Source organism: Penaeus vannamei, chromosome 2 (genome assembly GCF_042767895.1).
Source record: "Penaeus vannamei isolate JL-2024 chromosome 2, ASM4276789v1, whole genome shotgun sequence".
Lineage (NCBI taxonomy): Eukaryota > Metazoa > Arthropoda > Malacostraca > Decapoda > Penaeidae > Penaeus > Penaeus vannamei.
Genome location: NC_091550.1, coordinates 11,914,825 through 11,932,324, shown reverse-complemented (window position 1 = coordinate 11,932,324; position 17,500 = coordinate 11,914,825). Strand labels below are relative to the sequence as shown.

General features: G+C 42.6%; 1 protein-coding gene across 3 annotated transcripts in view; it reads left to right on the top strand.

Moving 5' to 3' along the window:
• LOC113821856 (innexin inx2) overlaps positions 1-17,500 on the top strand; it is a 323,879-nt gene that overhangs the window by 120,727 nt on the left and 185,652 nt on the right. The window lies entirely within an intron of this gene.

Below are 17,500 nucleotides of genomic sequence, written 5' to 3'. Positions count from 1 at the left end.
GCAGATTAACACAGTTACAAATTGACGCAACGACTTCAACACAAACTCTGAAAGGGAATAGGATCCCCTTCGTGTAACTCGGCCGGCGTTTCAGGATTTCAGGATAAGGGATACTGAAGGCCACACGGAGGAGAATTCGGGCGCCGGCCGCAGAACAGGTAGAGTTGACTCCAAGTCGATTAGAGTTGATTTTCCATTAATATCACGAGGCAGAAAGGACCTTACGCCGCTGTTTATGAGTCACTTGCACATTTCTATTGACTTTTTCACGCGCTTACTTTTTTCTTACTCAATTGTCACCGCTAAATAAAATTATTAGACAAATAGAACATAATTATAACACCTTTCATACAGTCCTCTGGTTCTGAGACCAACAGGGGCGACTTTATCTCGTCTCAATCATAATTCCTTATGATCATATAATATCACGAGTTTCTTCTTCTCTTATTTCATCCTGGTCAAAATCCAAACCAACCATTTTCGGGAACTGCATTTCTAAACACTTTCTTTTCCTCTTTTTATTTCTTTTCTTCTCCTTTTTTTCTTTTCTTTTACTCTTTTTATTTCCTTTACTTCTCTTTTTTTTTTTTTTCTTTTCCTCTTTTTATTTTTTTCTTCTTTTTTTTTTTTTTCTTTTCCTCTTTTTATTTCTTTTCTTCTTTTTTTTCTTTTCTTTTTCCTCTTTTTATTTATTTATTTTTTTTTTTTTTCATCCCTGGCCAGGAGGAGGGCCTCTCTTTCGAATATTGGTTCGGAAAACGTTCCCTCGGAGGAGGAAGAAGCGGGACGGAGGGGGAGGGGTGGTATGGGTAGGTAGGGGGGTGTTGTGTATGTGTGTTCTTGTGGTTACTCCTCCCCCCCCCCTCCCTGTCCCTTTCTCATTCTCCCCCTCCCCTTCCTATCCCTCTACTCTACCCCCCCTCCATACTATCTTCTCTTCATTCTCCTTTTTCTTCTATTTTTCCCTTTCTTTTTTCTCCTTCTCTTTCTTCCTTTCCCTTTTCTTCTCCTTCATCACCTCCCCCGAGCATCTTATTTCTTTAATTTTTCTTCTTCTTCTATTTCTTTTTATTCTCATTCTTCCATTTTCTTTTCCTTCTTCCCCTCCTCCTCCTCCTCCTTCCTCCCCCTCTCCTCTTGGGATGATTCGAGTCAGCTCAAGATATATTGGTTTTGTACGGTTTGTGGCTCGTAAAGTCGCGAGGGAGATGTAAATAGGCGAATTGTTGGCGTGGGATAGACAGTAATGACGTTATTTGCGAGCGTGTGCGATTCTCATTCTTGAGCTTTTTTTTTTTTTTTTTTTTTTTTTTTTTGGGGGGGGGGGTGTCGTCATTGGGGGTAGGGGGTAAGATGAGGGAGGGGGGTGTCGTCGTTGGGGGTAGGGGGTAAGATGAGGGAGGGGGGTTGTCGTGGGGGGTAGGGGTTAAGAGGAGGGAGGCTTGGAAAAGGGAGTGTGGGTTTGGGGTAGGGAGAGGTGGGTGAGGGTAGGGGGTAAGAAGGGGAGGTTAGGAAAAAGAGGTGGAGAACGGGGAGAAAAGGGGGGCTGAGAAAGGGGATGGGGTGTGGGGGGTAAGAGGGAGAGGTTAAGAAAAAGAGGGAGCGAGCAGGCAGGGAGAGAATAGGGGGGCGGGAAAAAAGGCATGGGAAGGGGGGAAGGTTAGAAAAATATGGATGAGTGAAGGAATGGATAGAAGACAAAGAAAATGGATTAACGAGTGAAAAGAGTAAATAATAGAAAAACGATGAAGATAAGAAAGAGGATAGGACGAAGGATGGATAGAAGAATAGAAAGAAAATGGAAGGAATGGAAAGTCAAGTCACCGGGGCGGGAGTGGTTAGAGGATAGTGTGTGTGGAGGGGGGGGGGGTATGGTGAGGGAGGATTGTGTCCTGCCGTTTACTGAAGCCACGTTCCCCACTTTGGCCGGTCTTCAAGGCTTGCCAAGAATATACGGAATCCATCCGATATGTTAAATTTGGTGGATTGGGGTTTTGTGTTTTTGATTTCTGTCCCTCTATTTTGTTTGTTTCTCTGGCTCTCGCTCTATCTACTTAGCTATCTATCTATCTGTGTGTCTATATATCTGTCTATCTCTTTCTATCTTTTCTCTCTCGTTTTCTCTCTCTATCACTCTCTCTCTGTCTCTCTCTCTCTCTCTCTCTGTCTGTCTGTCTGTCTGTCTGTCTGTCTGTCTGTCTGTCTGTCTGTCTGTCTGTCTGTCTGTCTCTCTCTCTCTCTCTCTCTCTCTCTCTCTCTCTCTCTCTCTCTCTCTCTCTCTCTCTTTTTCTCTCTCTCTCTCTCTCTCTCTCTCTCTCTCTCTCTCTCTCTCTCTCTCTCTCTCTCTCTCTCTCTCTCTCTCTCTATCTATCTATCTATCTATCTATCTCTCTCTCTGTCTATTTATTTTTCTATTTTCTATCTATCTATCTACTTTTACTTTCAATCGAGTTTCTCATTCTTTGATTTTTTCTCTTATTATGATTTCAGTTGATATACGTATGTGCTACCGTGATATCTTCTTCAATATAAATATGTATATATATTTATTCTCTCTCTCTCTCTCTCTCTCTCTCTCTCTCTCTCTCTCTCTCTCTCTCTCTCTCTCTCTCTCTCTCTCTCTCTCTCTCTCTCTCTCTCTGTTCTTTATTTTTTTTAGGGCGTTAGTTTTTGTTTGATTAATCGTTAACGTTGTGATAAGTGCTGCGTAACGTTACTTTGGGACTTCTTAAAATTATATTGATGATATTCATAAAATATGTTTGTAACTATCATTTTATGAATGTTTAGATAGTCATGTAATTATTTTCATTAATAAATATTAAACATTTCAAAATCAACATTTTATTCATATAATATACAAACAAACAAAAGTAAATCCCAGCTAACCTTAAAGTATTTTGTTCCCCTTGTAACTACACATGGAAAAGCCTGGGGCGGTTTTCGTTCAATGAAGAAGGGTGTTGTGCTCACTCAAATTACCTGCTTCTCTCTCATTTATTCTCTCTTCCTCTTTCTTTCTCTTATTCTCCCCCTCTCCAAATTTTCTGTCTTTGTTTCGATCTCAGTTGGTTTCTTGTCCATCTCATTTACTTATTCTCTCTCTCTCTCGCCCTCCCTCTCCCTCTCCCTCTTCCTCCCCCTCCCTCTCCTTCTCTCCCTCTCCCTCTCCTCCTTCTTCTTCTCTCCCTGCGTCTCCCTCTCCTTCTCTCCCTCCGTCTCCCTCCATCACACACGCCCGAGGAACTGTGCAAAGGTAATGGCGTGGTTCGAAGGAGATGAAATGGTTAGCCCTGCCTTGTGTGACAGAGTCTGGCGTTGGAGTACTTCTGCCGCCGCTGTTGCCCAATTCTGTGGCGCATTTTGCTGGCTTGGCTTGGGTTGGATAAGGAGGCGTAAGTGCGGGCGTTTTGCTGCTGTCGTTTGCGGTGGTGGTTTGTTGTTATTGATTTTGTTGTTTGTAGTATTACCGTGATTATTGTAATTGTTATTATTATTGTTTGTATTTTTTTTCTTTACAGTTCAAGTGTGATTATCGATTATTGTTGTTATGTCCAGGATGTTTATTTTTTTCATCGTTGTAATTATCTATTTTGCCGGATATTTACCTGTTATCTTAGTTCCCTATTTATTTCTTCGTTTTCCCTACCTATTATCAGTATTTCCTTCACCCTTATCAATTTTCTCCCCTTTCTCTTTTTCTTTTCTCTCTCTCTCTTCTCGTACTCCAAAAGAAACCTCATGTCTCGGCGTATCAAAAGAAAAAGGAAAAAATCCCCGGACAGCCAACAGCTTTGACATGCCTTTAACTATCGGTTTTAGGTACCTTTGTTCACGGCCTCAAAGATAGGAAGGGGTCTGTCCCGCTCCCCAAATCACATCGATACAGCCACAAAGATATTTCTGCACGTCTTATATATATATATATATATATATATATATATATATATATATATATATATATATATATATATATGTGTGTGTGTGTGTGTGTGTGTGTGTGTGTGTGTGTGTGTGTGTGTGTGTTTGTGTAGGTGTATGGGTGTGTGTGTTTGTATGTATGTATGTATGTATGTATGGGCGCGCACGCAAGTGTTTATGTATGAATACATACACAGATACATACAGAGCCCCACCACACACACACACACCGGCACACACGCATACATAAATACATACAGGCCCCTGCAGCCCCCTCGCCACCCAAAGTCAGACATGACAGCCACGTAAACCCTCAGCTTCCATTTCGATTCCGAGCGCCCGCCCGCCTCCCCTTTGCCCTTCAGAAGGAAGAAAAGCCCCCTAGCTGGTGTCATATTACCCAAGTACCAATTGTCGCCCCAAGCAGTCCATTAACTCCACTGAGGAAAAGTGGCACGACTTAATGGTCCTGTGCCAATAGTGGGGGTTAGGGGGTAGGGGCGGGGCTGGTAGGGCAAGGAGGAGGTAGGGAGGGGGTATGGGAGACGGAGATGAAGGGAGGGAGGGGGTATGAGATTGAGGGAAGAGGGGGCGGGGTATGGGATGGAGGGAAGGGTGGGAGGGGTATGAGATGGAGGGAAGTGGGGGGGGGTATGGGAGACGGTGGGAAGTGGGTGAAGGGAGGGTTGAGGAGAGGGAGAGGGAGCGTGAATTAGGGAAGAAATCATGACTAAAAGGGAGGGGGAAAAAGAGAGAAAAGGAGAAAAAAGAATGAATGGAGGGATAGATAGGAGGAAAATTGATATATGAAAGAGCAAGAGGAAAAATGAATGAATTTGGGAAAAGAAGGAGGAGAAGTAAATAGGGACAAGGAAAATGATAAGAAAAAGAAGAATGAGAGACGGAAGTGATGGATGAGAATTAAGTAGAGATAAAAAATAGAAAAAGGACAAAAGAATACTAAGTGGAAGGGAAGTTAGAAGAGAGACGAAAGAGGAGATGGAGGAATATCCAATGAGAGATGGAAGAGAAGATAGGGAAGTAAATGCAGATGAGGGAGAGGAAGAGGAGAGAGAGAGGAGGAGGAGGAGAGCAGGTGACGGTAAGGGAGGGCGAATGATTCAATTAAAGGATGAAAGAAGAGAGGGGAGATCCGGGGGGAAGGAGGAGGGAGGAAAGGCGCAAGCGAAACGGAAAAGGAAAAAGGAAGGATAAACAAGGCGAAGGAGAGAAGAAGAAAGGTAAAACAACTTCATGATACGAACAGGAATAGAAGGTAGAATTACGAAGAGAGAATGACAACGCAAATACATCGAAAAAGCTGGAAAAGAAATGAAGGGAATGAACCAGAAAGAAAAGAGGGGAAAAGAGAACAAAGATAAAAGGGAAGGAGCTGCGAAGGGGAAGAATGCAAAGAGCAAAGACATTTTACGACAAGGTAACGCAGGAAAGAGCAAGAAAATCGGATATAGGCTTGAGACAAGAGAGATGGAGAGAGAGAGAGAGAGAGGCGACGTTAAAGGAGGGGAGTGGAGAAGAAGCAAGGACGAAGAGGGTAAGAGTGAAAGGCGAGGGGAAAAGGGGAAAGATAAAAGTTAAGAGACAAGAAGGGATTTAGAGGATAGGAAAGATAAACTACATATAGGTGCAAGGGAAGGGGAAAAGAGGAAGAAGAAAAGCAGAGAGGAGGCGAGAGAGAAGAGAGAGTAGAGAAGAGAAAGGTAGAATAAGAGAGAGGTGAAGAGAAAAAAAAATGTTACGACAAATTAACAGTTAGATAGTCAAAAAATTAAAAGATGCCCACAACAAAGAAGGGAAATACACGAGCAAATATGTTTGCGTGTATGTACACACACACACACACACACACACACACACACACACACACACACACACACACACACACACACACACACACACACACACACACACACACACACACACACACACACACACACACACTCTCTCTCTCTCTCTCTCTCTCTCTCTCTCTCTCTCTCTCTCTCTCTCTCTCTCTCTCTCTCTCTCTCTCTCTCTCTTTCTTAGCAATGTAGCGGTCAAAGAAACAAAACCGAAACCAATGTAAATAAAAACGGAAGGCTAGAAAGTGACGAAGAAAGATATAAGAAAATAAAACTGGGACGAAGATAGAAAGAGACGAAACGAAGCATAAGATAATTCAGCCGAAGTAGATGAAACATAACCAAAAATTACATAGAAAAAAAATGGTGAATAGGAGACAAAGATCAAATTGGACCTCAAAGAATGGATGAAAGAGAAATAAGATAAAGAAAAATACTCGCCGCTACAAAGCCTCCAAGATAAATCTGATTGTAGTTTCTTAATGAAGATGTAGATGACAAAGAGAAAAAATTAGGGGATAAATGGCGATAAAATTAGATAACATAGTAATGTAATTCAATCCAGTAATTTTATTACTGCGAGATTTTTTTAATGGATAAAAGAGACAGATTCTCGTTGTACAGGGATTGCAGTATTGTTGAGATGGTTATCTTTATCTTATCACTTTTACCATCAGCGTCACCACTATATCGCCATCGACATCGACATCACCACTATATCGCCATCGACACCGACACCGACACCGACACCGACACCGACACCACCACATTATTATCATCATCAATTACTATAAAATAATAATCCCACCAGCACGATGACCAACAACAATAACGCCAATAAAAAATGAGAATAATAATATTAAAAAATCACAACAACAAAGACAACTATTGATAAGAACAAATACATCAAATTAATGATGACAACAAACACAACAAGAGTACAAAGGATCAAAAGTACAAAATAATAATAGTAGAATGAGGATTGCCGAGGCGGTCACCAGGTGGCGTTACCGAGGTGTCGAAACGAAGCCGAAACCGAGATTCGAAACCAAGTCATTTGTTCCGCGATTCGGGTTCCCTGCTTCATTGGCGGGTTTTAATGATGTTGTTGATCATGGTGATGCTGGTAAACGATGATAATATCCATTACGATTCTGATAAGAAGGTAGAGAATGTAGCGAGTATTAATGGACGAATGTAGTGTCTCGGATTCCTTTCTGTTAATTGGAAATGGTGGATAACAGAGTAAACGCTACACAAAGTACTTGACAGAGCACTACAAATACTCTTTTAATCTAAGCTATACGTCACGCACACACGCACACGCAAACACAAACACACGAGCAAATATACGCACTGGTTCCGTTAGTACAGGGAAATATGACATTCCATAGAGTTAAATTAAATTGTATTCTTATTTTGTATAGTTAGTTGAGAGAGAATATTTCATAAAGGTCCCATTATGACATGGTACTCAAATAAAACTTTTTCATGTTAGTTCCTCTCAAATTCAGATGGAAAATGCCAATTAATTAACTAAATTAATAGTTCAATAAAGAAATGTCAGATGCATCAACCCCATCGAAATATATTAATGTACATCACTAATACTTCGTTTAAAATCATCTAATTTGCTTGTCCAGTCCTAAAAAAAATCCGATTATTATGTATACGATACCCACTTTTAATTTATTTTTTTATCTTACAAAAAAAAAGACTCTATATTGCTTTTCCCGTCTATGACTCCGCCGACAAAATGGGAAATATTCAGCGCACGGGAAATCTGACTTATGTTAAGCCACCGTCGTCTTTTCAGCGATATCTGGTCTTTTTCTTGCGTTGCTGAATAGTGTGCATTGATAACCAAGTTCTCCTCCAGCTTTGTTTGGCGGAAGTTCGGCGGGCAAACATTTCGACAACCTCTAATATTAAACAAAAATCGGGTGCTCGCGGGAAAATGGGACGAGCTATTATCGTTCGAGTCTAACGTAAAATGAGAGGTTTCCTTATAACGATGACCTTGCTGGAATAAGAGTGAAAAATCGATTGATAAGAGAAAATATAGAAGGTGGTATAAAATCGGTGGTGTACAGTGTGACGGTAAAGATATGCTGAGTGTTTGCCCTTCCGAAGCTTTACGTTTGTCTGACAAGGATATTAAGTTTGTTTATGTACCTGAGGCTGTTAAAAGTTTATAAGATTAGCATCAGTACATGACTCAAATAATGATTAATAATGCACTCAACATCAAGCCTGTTGACGCAAAACCCAAAGTGAAAAACTAATAAGCCAATTCCCAAAGGTCTTCCCCTCTCTCCAAAGCCACTAAACGAGCATCGACAATTTCCCTTAAAATTGCGCTCATCTGTACAAAGACACGGGACTGTAACAGCAGCCATCACGGAGACAAACACACACACTGTCCTTGCCATTACAAAGACAGGTAACGCTTTAGTTAGCCGTTGCCGAGACATGAGCTTCGGGCCAACCATTACACGCACAGCCGCCATCACGGATTCAGTACACATACACACACAAAGAGCCGAAGAGGTGGGGGTGGAAGAGGTTAAAGAGGAGGGGGGGTCGAAGGGGAGGGGGTCAGGAGGTTAGCGGGTAGGAGGTAGGGTAGTGGAGGGGTTAAGGGAGGTGGGTAGGAGGTAGGCTGGGGGGGTCAAGGGTAGGTCGGCAGGGTAAGCTGGAAATGAAAGGGAGGGAGGGAGGGGAAGGAAGGGAAGAGGAGGGTCACGCGCAAACACTGACTGCTTGGGGATGCGCCACACATAACCAGGTACCAACAGAAAGGTCCAGGAACAGAAGTCACACAATTTTCATGAGAAACTGGCCACGGGGGCGCAAGTCAAAATCCGATTTGGGGGGAAAAACTCATGCTCTATTTACGTGTTTCTTTCCTAAAAATCCTGTAAATAACCAAGTTACAGAATTCCAAATCCATAAAAAAAACATTTTGATAATCCGTGGCCCCTAAACTGCTTCATCATTTCGTTGTCATGAGACTTTATTTTTATTAACACTGTCTGTCATTTATTATTAGTGTAGATTCACGGCCGGTTGAGTGCGAGTGCAGAATATTTCAACAAAATGCTCAAATAACACTGTAACCACTCTGTATATCAAATAAAATCGGATATTGGCGTCCAGGTATAATTTAATATTCATAGTGTAGAATTTAGCTGCCCGGTGTTGCCAAAGGATTAAACCGGCGGGAGTGGAGGGCGAGAGCCGGTCGGTGTCAACGCGGGTCCTTCACTTCTTCAAAATATAAAGATGAATAAATAAAGATAAAGAAAAAAATCCAGATAAAAGAATACGTTTTGTTTATATTTTTTTTTGTTTTCTTCGTGGTCGTTCTCTGCCGAAAATGCTGAGTCGTTGAGTAAAATCTCGGAAGGAAATTGTATCTTAAAGTAGATTCTGAAAATATAGATATCTGCGTTTTATATCTTTTTCCAGCCTAAAGATTGGATTTTTTTTTTCTTTTTTTGTCCATGAAGCCAAGTAGGTGATTTAGTCAAAAGATAAATATTGGCCTTTGTTATCACACGAGATTACATTCACGAACTTTTGTATTGTTCACTTCTCTCTCTCTCTCTCTCTCTCTCTCTCTCTCTCTCTCTCTCTCTCTCTCTCTCTCTCTCTCTCTCTCTCTCTCTCTCTCTCTCTCCCTCTCTCTCTCTCTCTCTCTCTCTCTCTCTCTCTCTCTCTCTCTCTCTCTCTCTCTCTCTCTCTCTCTCTCTCTCTCTCACACACACACACACACACACACACACACACACACACACACACACACACACACACACACACACACACACACACACACACACACACACACACACACACACACACACCAGCCCCATCCCTCTCCTCGTTCCCTCCCTCGGAACACCTTGACAAGGCTGCCTGTCCTCATTGGCAAACACACGACCCACAGTGAAATTATGTCAAAAAAAGAGAAAAAAAATATATATCACCCTATACCGTGTCATCATTGAGTTTGGCAGGGAGACAGGCCACTTACCCTGACGTCTCATCTGGAGAGGGGAAAGGAGGGGGATAGATAGATAGATAGATGGGCGAGGGTCGGGGCAAAATGCCTCGGATGGATAGGTGGAAGGGCGAAATGAGACACCAGGGAGGAATATTAGCGACGAACAGGAGGTGGGCGTGATTAAGGATATGGCCCGATGGGTTTCATTAAGCGAAGGGGGTATATATTATTAGATTAAAGAATGAACTTATGGTCCATACCGCAGAGGGGAGAAAGGGGGAGAGAGGGAAGAGGGTGTAACTTTCCCCTGTGGTGATTTGGCCCGTTAGTCAGGGAATTATTTCATTATCTTGGTAATTCCTTGTCGGGTTTTATCATTTTTCTTTTTTCATTTTCGTTTTTTTATAGGTGTCTATATTTCTGTGCCATCATATCTGTATTGTCTTATAGTTTGTTTGTTTTTTTGGTATATTTTATTCACTTTGGTCTTTACTTTTAGATAGTCATTTTATTTTCGTTATGATTTCCCCTTCGTGTTTAATGCTGATAAACCTTATAGTATGATTACACTCCCTTCAAGCGTAGTAATCGTCACTGTTATTATTCCCTTTGAATTGCTCAATTTACTCCCGATGCTGAAAAGGGTTTTAAAAATACCACAACGCGGAAGTAGCCGATGAAACCGCCCGTACCACACAAAGAACAAATAGCACACTCTTTCCCTCAAAAGCAACTAGCTTCGGAATCGCGTTAAACGAATGCCACCCACAGAGAGAGACCGAAAGTTCCCCGGACACCTCCAGCAGGGGACGAGACCAGAAGACCGAGTCACGCGCCAGAACCTGTCAGACGTCTGCTAAAGCTGCGCGATGGAGATCATGACGTAATTGATGTATGGTACACTTTCTGACGCGTGGCTAACGGATGACCGCGTTAATTGAACGATGAGTGCGCGTGGACCTCCCCCCCCCCCTCTTCCCCTTCCTGTTCTCCTGGGAGCCAAACGTGGGGATAGTTGAGACCGTGGGTGAGAGCGTAATAATAATAGCTGTATCGATTCTATTTTATATGCTACGCCTCGCACGTTTATAAAAGCCACGGTCAGCGGATCTATACGCAGCCCTATGACCCCTTATTCTATCCCTTGTGTTAATAGATAATACGAATTACGTTATATAATATAAATAAAATCAACCGTGTGATGCTGCAACCAACCCCCAGGAGACCCGTCCTCCTTTTTAAACACAAAGACAATATAGTTTCATTGGCAACCGCGGCGGCGAAGAGAGCCAGAACGTGCCTGGAGTTCCCTTAGTAGTACTGCAAGAGGTCAGGGTCTCGACCGGACCGTGAACAGTTTCTTGGGGTATTCAATCTCTTTCTTCCTCGACCAAATTCCATTAGTGTACGGCATTGCGGATCCTCCTTCGTCTCCTCTTAACAACCTCCTTTTCGCAAACTTAAGCTTGGGATTATCTTAGGCGCCGCTTTCTCTCTCGCGAAGAGGGGAAAAAAGGAAGATGGGGATATTTTTATAGATATAAATGGAAAGGCTACGATACACGTGATCGTTGTGAACCGTGTGTGTGTGTGTGTGTGTGTGTGTGTGTGTGTGTGTGTGTGTGTGTGTGTGTGTGTGTGTGTGTGTGTGTGTGTGTGTGTGTGTGTGTGTGTGTGTGTGCGTGTGTGCGCGCGTGCGCGCGTGCGTGCGTGTGCGTGTGTGCGTGTGTGCTTGTATGTCTGCCTCTATGCATCTGCCTATGTGTGTCTACCTGTGTGTGTCTACCTGTGTATATCTCCCTAATTATCTATCTGTGAGTGTGTATTTATCGATCCGTCTATATGTCCGTAAACAGCGCACACCCTCGAGGCCCGTCCGTCCACACACGTAGCCCCTCGCCATACAATGATCCACTAAAACAAAATCGAGAGTTTCCTCCACCTCAGAGACGGCCACCGGGAAAAAATCCTCCCTCGGGGATACACTATTATCCTAAATAGGATTTTGGACGCGGGAATCCCTGAACACCGTTTGCTTACAAATGTTGGATTAAAAACTATTGTTCACTGTGGCCAGCGCCTTGTTCCGGCTTCCCCTCCCCTCACCCCTCCCACTCGTACACTCTCCTCCCCTTCCCACTCATACAGCCCTCTTCCCCTCCCACTCGTAAACCTCCCTCCCCCTCCCACCCGTACACACCCTCCCCCTCCTACCCGTACACACCCTCCCCCTTCCACCCGTACACACCCTCCCCCTTCCACCCGTACACCCCTTTCACCCCTCCCATTCATACACCCCCTCCCCCTCCCACCCATACCCCCCTCTCCCACCCCCCTCTCCCTAGTGCCAACCTGCAGCCTGTAAATATTGACCCTGCTGATGATTCCGTCCTCACAACTAAACAAAGACAATTAACCATGGCAAATAACTTGAGACAACGGAACTGTGGCAAATTAACTGCGGAAACTAACTTCGTATCTTCGCTTGTTCGTCGTGTTGCAAATGGGGTGGTTTGTTTGTTTGTCCGTCTGTTATTGGGTGTTTTAGGTGGGGGTCGTCGGTTAGGGAGAAGAAAAAAGTATTATGGAATGATTAGGTTCGAATTGGTGATGATTGGTTTGAGTTGTAAAAATATTAAGAAGATATTGGCCTTTCTCTTTCGATAATGACTTACCTTGCCTTACTTACCTTATGAATTCCGTTATTTGGTTTCCTTACACTTCCAATGCATTCTTACTTCATTCTTCCGTTACTTACACTACACTTCTGTTTATTTTACTCTTCCATTCTTTATATACCTTCTTCTTCCTTTACCTACTTATCTTGTTCTTACCTTACTTAATTTTATAACCTCCAATTTATTTGACTTCTTTTATCTTCTTACTTTCTTTACTCTTCTTACTCTCTTTCTTTACTCTTCTTACTCTCTTTCTTTACTTTTCTTACTTTCTTTTTGTTACTTTCCTTACTTTTCTTACTTACTGTCTTTATCTACCATTACTTACCCTACACTCCCACCACCGTATCCCTACTTCTTGAGAAATTTACAATCGTTTCACTCTCCTTTTTCATTACATCCCTTTGTAGAAGATCCGCGAATATGAAAAAAATGGATAAGTCTCCCCTTCCTAAAGTTATGATCATCCCGTTTTCTTTTTTCATCCCCTTTTTCTTTATATTTCTTTTTTTTTCTTTTTTTTTGTGACCTTTCTGCTCGAGCCACAGACAGGTAGCGTCGGCGGTCGCGTCTGTGAGTGGAAAGGCTGAGTGACCTTTTTTCCCCGGAGTCCAATCACAGGGAGACGAATTGCATTAATTTCTAATCGGGCCTAATTTCCGTAGTTAGGACAAGATCATCGTTATTCAAATTTGGAACCGGATGAGGGCGGTATCTGTGTCTGAAACTGTAGGTGCTTGTACGGCCGTTGCATTCCGGGTGTTCGTTTTGAGGGGATTGGTACTGGCTTCGTCTTCGTATTTTTCTTTGGGATTGGAGATCGTTTTCCAGCGTCAATTGAGATGAATTATGTATTTTTTTTTTTTTTTTTGCGTTATTCATGTGCGCGTTTATACATACACTTCCATATGTGTGTGTGTTGTGTGGGGTTCATTTGCATATACGCATATTTCTGTAATTTCTGATTATCTAAATTGTCATAGTTTCATTCATCGAGGTTTATAAAAAAAAATCTGTCAATCAAATTTACATATTCTTATTTACATGTTGAATTATCACTTTTTTCACTCCCATTCTCCGGAGAATTTTCCTTCGTCGAGGATTTCGAGACGAGATGCTTCCACGACGCCCACTCCAACGCCCGCACGCCCACGGAAATCAGTTGTTTTCGTTCAGGGTTTGCGCTCGTAAATATTGACACACGGGGTGATATAGTGATGGTCATAAATCAGGCATTAATTAGTCGTTGCCCGGGCAGTGCCATGGGTGCCGGCCCCATGATTTACTGGCCAGGACACTTGGCGTTCTTATGGCACCTTGGAAGTTCCCTTTCCCCTCCTTCCCCCTCCTTCTCTCTCCCTCTTCTCCTTCCCCCTTCTTCCTCTTCTTCCCCCTCCTTCTCTCTCCGTCTACTCCTCCCCCCCCTTCCACTTCTTCCCCTCCCCCTTCCACCTCTTTCCTCTCCTTCCACTTCTTCCCCTCCCCCTTCCACTCGTTCGCCCTCCTTCCACTCTTTCTCCTTTCTATCCCCTCGTTCCATCCTGTTCCCCTCTTTACTTCCTCTTCTTCCCCCTTCTTTTCTTCCCCTCGTACCTTGTTCATCTCATCCCCTCGCCCCTCCTTATCTTCCCCGCGTTCTGCTTTCTTCCTTTTCCTCTTCCCAATCCCTCCTATCATTACTTTTTTTTCCTTCACCTCCATTTCAAACACCCCCACCACCATTCCCACCCCTACCCCCACCACCACTCCCACCATCCCATTTTCCAACCTCGAATATCGAACCCTCCTTCCTCCACCATTTCTCCTTCATCTTAGTCTCGAACTCTCTCTCCACCACCCCCATCTCCTTCACCACCCCCACCATCCATCGCCCAACCACCTTAATCTATCCCCTCCCCTCAACCTCCTCTCCTCCTTCCTCTCCCCGTGACCCCCCCCCTCCCTCCCCTCCCCCCGTGACCCCCACCCCTCACGTTCCCCTCCCTGCTCCCTCCCCTCCCCTGCCCTCACCACCCCCACCCCCCACCCCCACCCCAGCGACGGCATAATTCACTACATGACACAAACAATCCATTAATATTCGGAAGTCAGTCTCCCCGTCGCCAGGGACATCTTGGGAGAGAAAATGAGGAGCAGAGTACATCGTTGTATCCTCGTCCTCTTCCTCCTCCTCCTCCTTTCTTTTTCTACTTCTTCTTCATCTTCTTCTCCGTCTCTTTCACCTCTTTTTCTTTTCCTTTTCGTCTCCTCTCATCCTTTCTCCATTTTCCTTTGCTCCTCCTCCTCTTCCTTCTTTTTCCTCTTCTCTATTTCGTACTTCTCTTTCTTCCCGTCCTCCTCTTCCGTTTCCTCTTCTTCTTCTTCGACCCTTCTTCTTTTTTCCCCAAGTATCTATTTACTTATAAAATCACATATTCATTTACCTTCTATTTGTCTATGCATCTATATCCCTGTCTATCCGTCTGCTCATCTAAGTACCCATCCATCTGGTCTGCCTATTTAGCTATCCATCTATCTATCTGTCTCTTTCTCCATCTATCTATAGATCTGTCTCTTTCTCCATCTATCTTCCTCTTCCCCTTTTCTCTCGATCTGTCCTCATGTCTCCAATCGCCGAGACCAACGCGCGGCATTGTCACTTCGGGAATTTTCTGCATATCTCTGGAAAGGTCATGTTGGGCGAAAGGTTTTAATCTCACACGCTTGTATTGAGAGAGAAAATGCCCGCTGTGACCCAGACTCGGTGAACCCTTGACTGCTTTTTCTCTCTCTGTATTCGGGGTCATAACTACAACCGGAGTTCTTGCGTTGTATTTTTATCATTATTATTTTATTTTATTTATTTTTTTATTATTATTTTTTTTTTACTTTTGTTTAGTTTTTTTTCTTCAAAGTTTGGGTCGGGGGGGGGGGGTAGAAGAACATGAACTGGGGTAGCGTGATTAAAATGTGGAACACGTGTTGATAGGCCTATGTAGTGATTCAGAGTTCGATATTGGAATCTTGGCCGCGTTCTCCGGCAAGATCGAAAATTCTGCTCCCAAAGACAACATAATTCCGTTTCCCCCTTTTTTTTTACCGCTACTTAATTAGAGCAAAATTTATGAAATGCTCATCATCGGATCCCAATTTCAACAGCGCGTTGATGACAGATCATAATTTTACAAAAGGCGAGTCGAGAATACAAGCGTTCGTGTACGTAGTTCTTGAAACACGGAAGATGTCAGTCACATTAACAAGCACCGGGGATGCGAGGGTCCGTAAGTACATATACACAACAAGGTAGGAGAAAAATAGAACAGAAATATGCGAGCGTCAGTAGGATGTTTTAAGGAATCGGACAAAGAGAAACCTAGAGGAATATGGGTGATTTTTGTACCTAATGGTAATCGTATATAAGTTTACAAATACTTTTGTTTGCGTTGTAAGGCGTGTGTAAGTATGTATGTGTCTTAAGTATGTTATTTTTGGGGGGTGGGGGTGGGGGAAGGGGGTTGTATGTGATTTTCAGCATGTTTTTTTTCGATTGCGATAAGGTTAAGCATCAAAGGTCACACTCGAAGCGGGTTGTGCGTTGACCTGGAAAATGGCTAACGACTATTCAATGCGCAGGACTATAGGAATTTTATTTCCCCCCAACATTTTTTGCTTTTCATTTTTCATGGGCTTGTATTTTGACCCATGTGGCATGATTTTCTCGATTACTTTTCCAATATGAATCTTTTTTCTGTGCCCGTAGACCTTTTTTTATTATTATTATCTGACGCATTTTTAGGAGTGCATTTTTTAACATTTGATTTTCCATGTAACCAATATATCTATACATTTTTTTTTCCTTTTTTGATACCTGTAAGTTGGAAGATCTGCTTGCCCATTAGATTTTAGTGAGAGATAAGCTTCCCTAGATTGTTAGTGCGGCCCATGTTTTCAAGTGACTAAGAATAGGCAGAGCTTCGCCACTTCAGCATAGCCTCCATACTTAGAAATCCTTAGAGCTCAAGAGATAGCGAAAAAAAGGCCCTGGACTGTGGCAGCGATTGTGTAAGAGTGTGTGTGTGTGTGTGTGTGTTTGTGTGTGTGTTTTCTTTGGTGCTCACACTAAGAGAATCCTGTGGCTTGGTGGCACTGTGATCTTATACTTTTGCAATCAGTCCATGTTATAGTCCGCAGCTCTGTGGTTCTGTACCCTACACAAGGTTATTTTTTCTGCACGGTATGGGGCTGACTTCGGCTAGTCTCGAATGAAATAGATAACAAAAACAATAATAATAATAATAATAAGAGTAATTCACCTTTGATTATTTATTTCGATTACGATAGGAACAAACATGACATGAAGATCAAATTGATAGATGAAGGTGAATCACCTCAAAATAGAGCAACTTTCCATCGTGTTAAAAAAAAAATGTTCTCTCCTTCTTCTTCTTCTGCAAGCTTCACTGCCGAACTCTGTCCCCATACACGTCCCATTGTTCACATGTCTGCACAGAAAAGATGGGGTCCATATCCTGCCGTGTATAATAATAGCTATCATTAATAATTATATATAATATCCCTGGGCCCTTATATTATGACGTAATAAAGGCCCTGTTCCTATGTAGAGTAAATTAGACCTATTTCTATGACCTCTATATTCATTTTTTCCCCCCTGAGTGGTCATAAGCTTCACACATACATAGAGAGAGAGTATATACTTGAGTGTTTAAGGGTGTATCTCTTTACTGCTAAACATTAGGTTGTATAGCGGCCCAGTTTAGAGTTTCATCACGTTCTGTAACCTTGCTTGCTTTAAGAGAAATAACGAGCATGAAGTATGGTACATAGATTTTATTTGAATTAATCGTACATTCTCATTTGTGTAATCAATCTTTTTTTTTTAATTCATGTATTCTTATCATTATTATTTTGAAATCAGTACATTCATTAAGAAGAGTATTCCATTTGCCCCATTTTTTTATTTATTACTTTTTTCATTATTATTATTATTATTACTATCACTCATGCTGCCAAATGCTGCAAACTTTTTTTCCCAT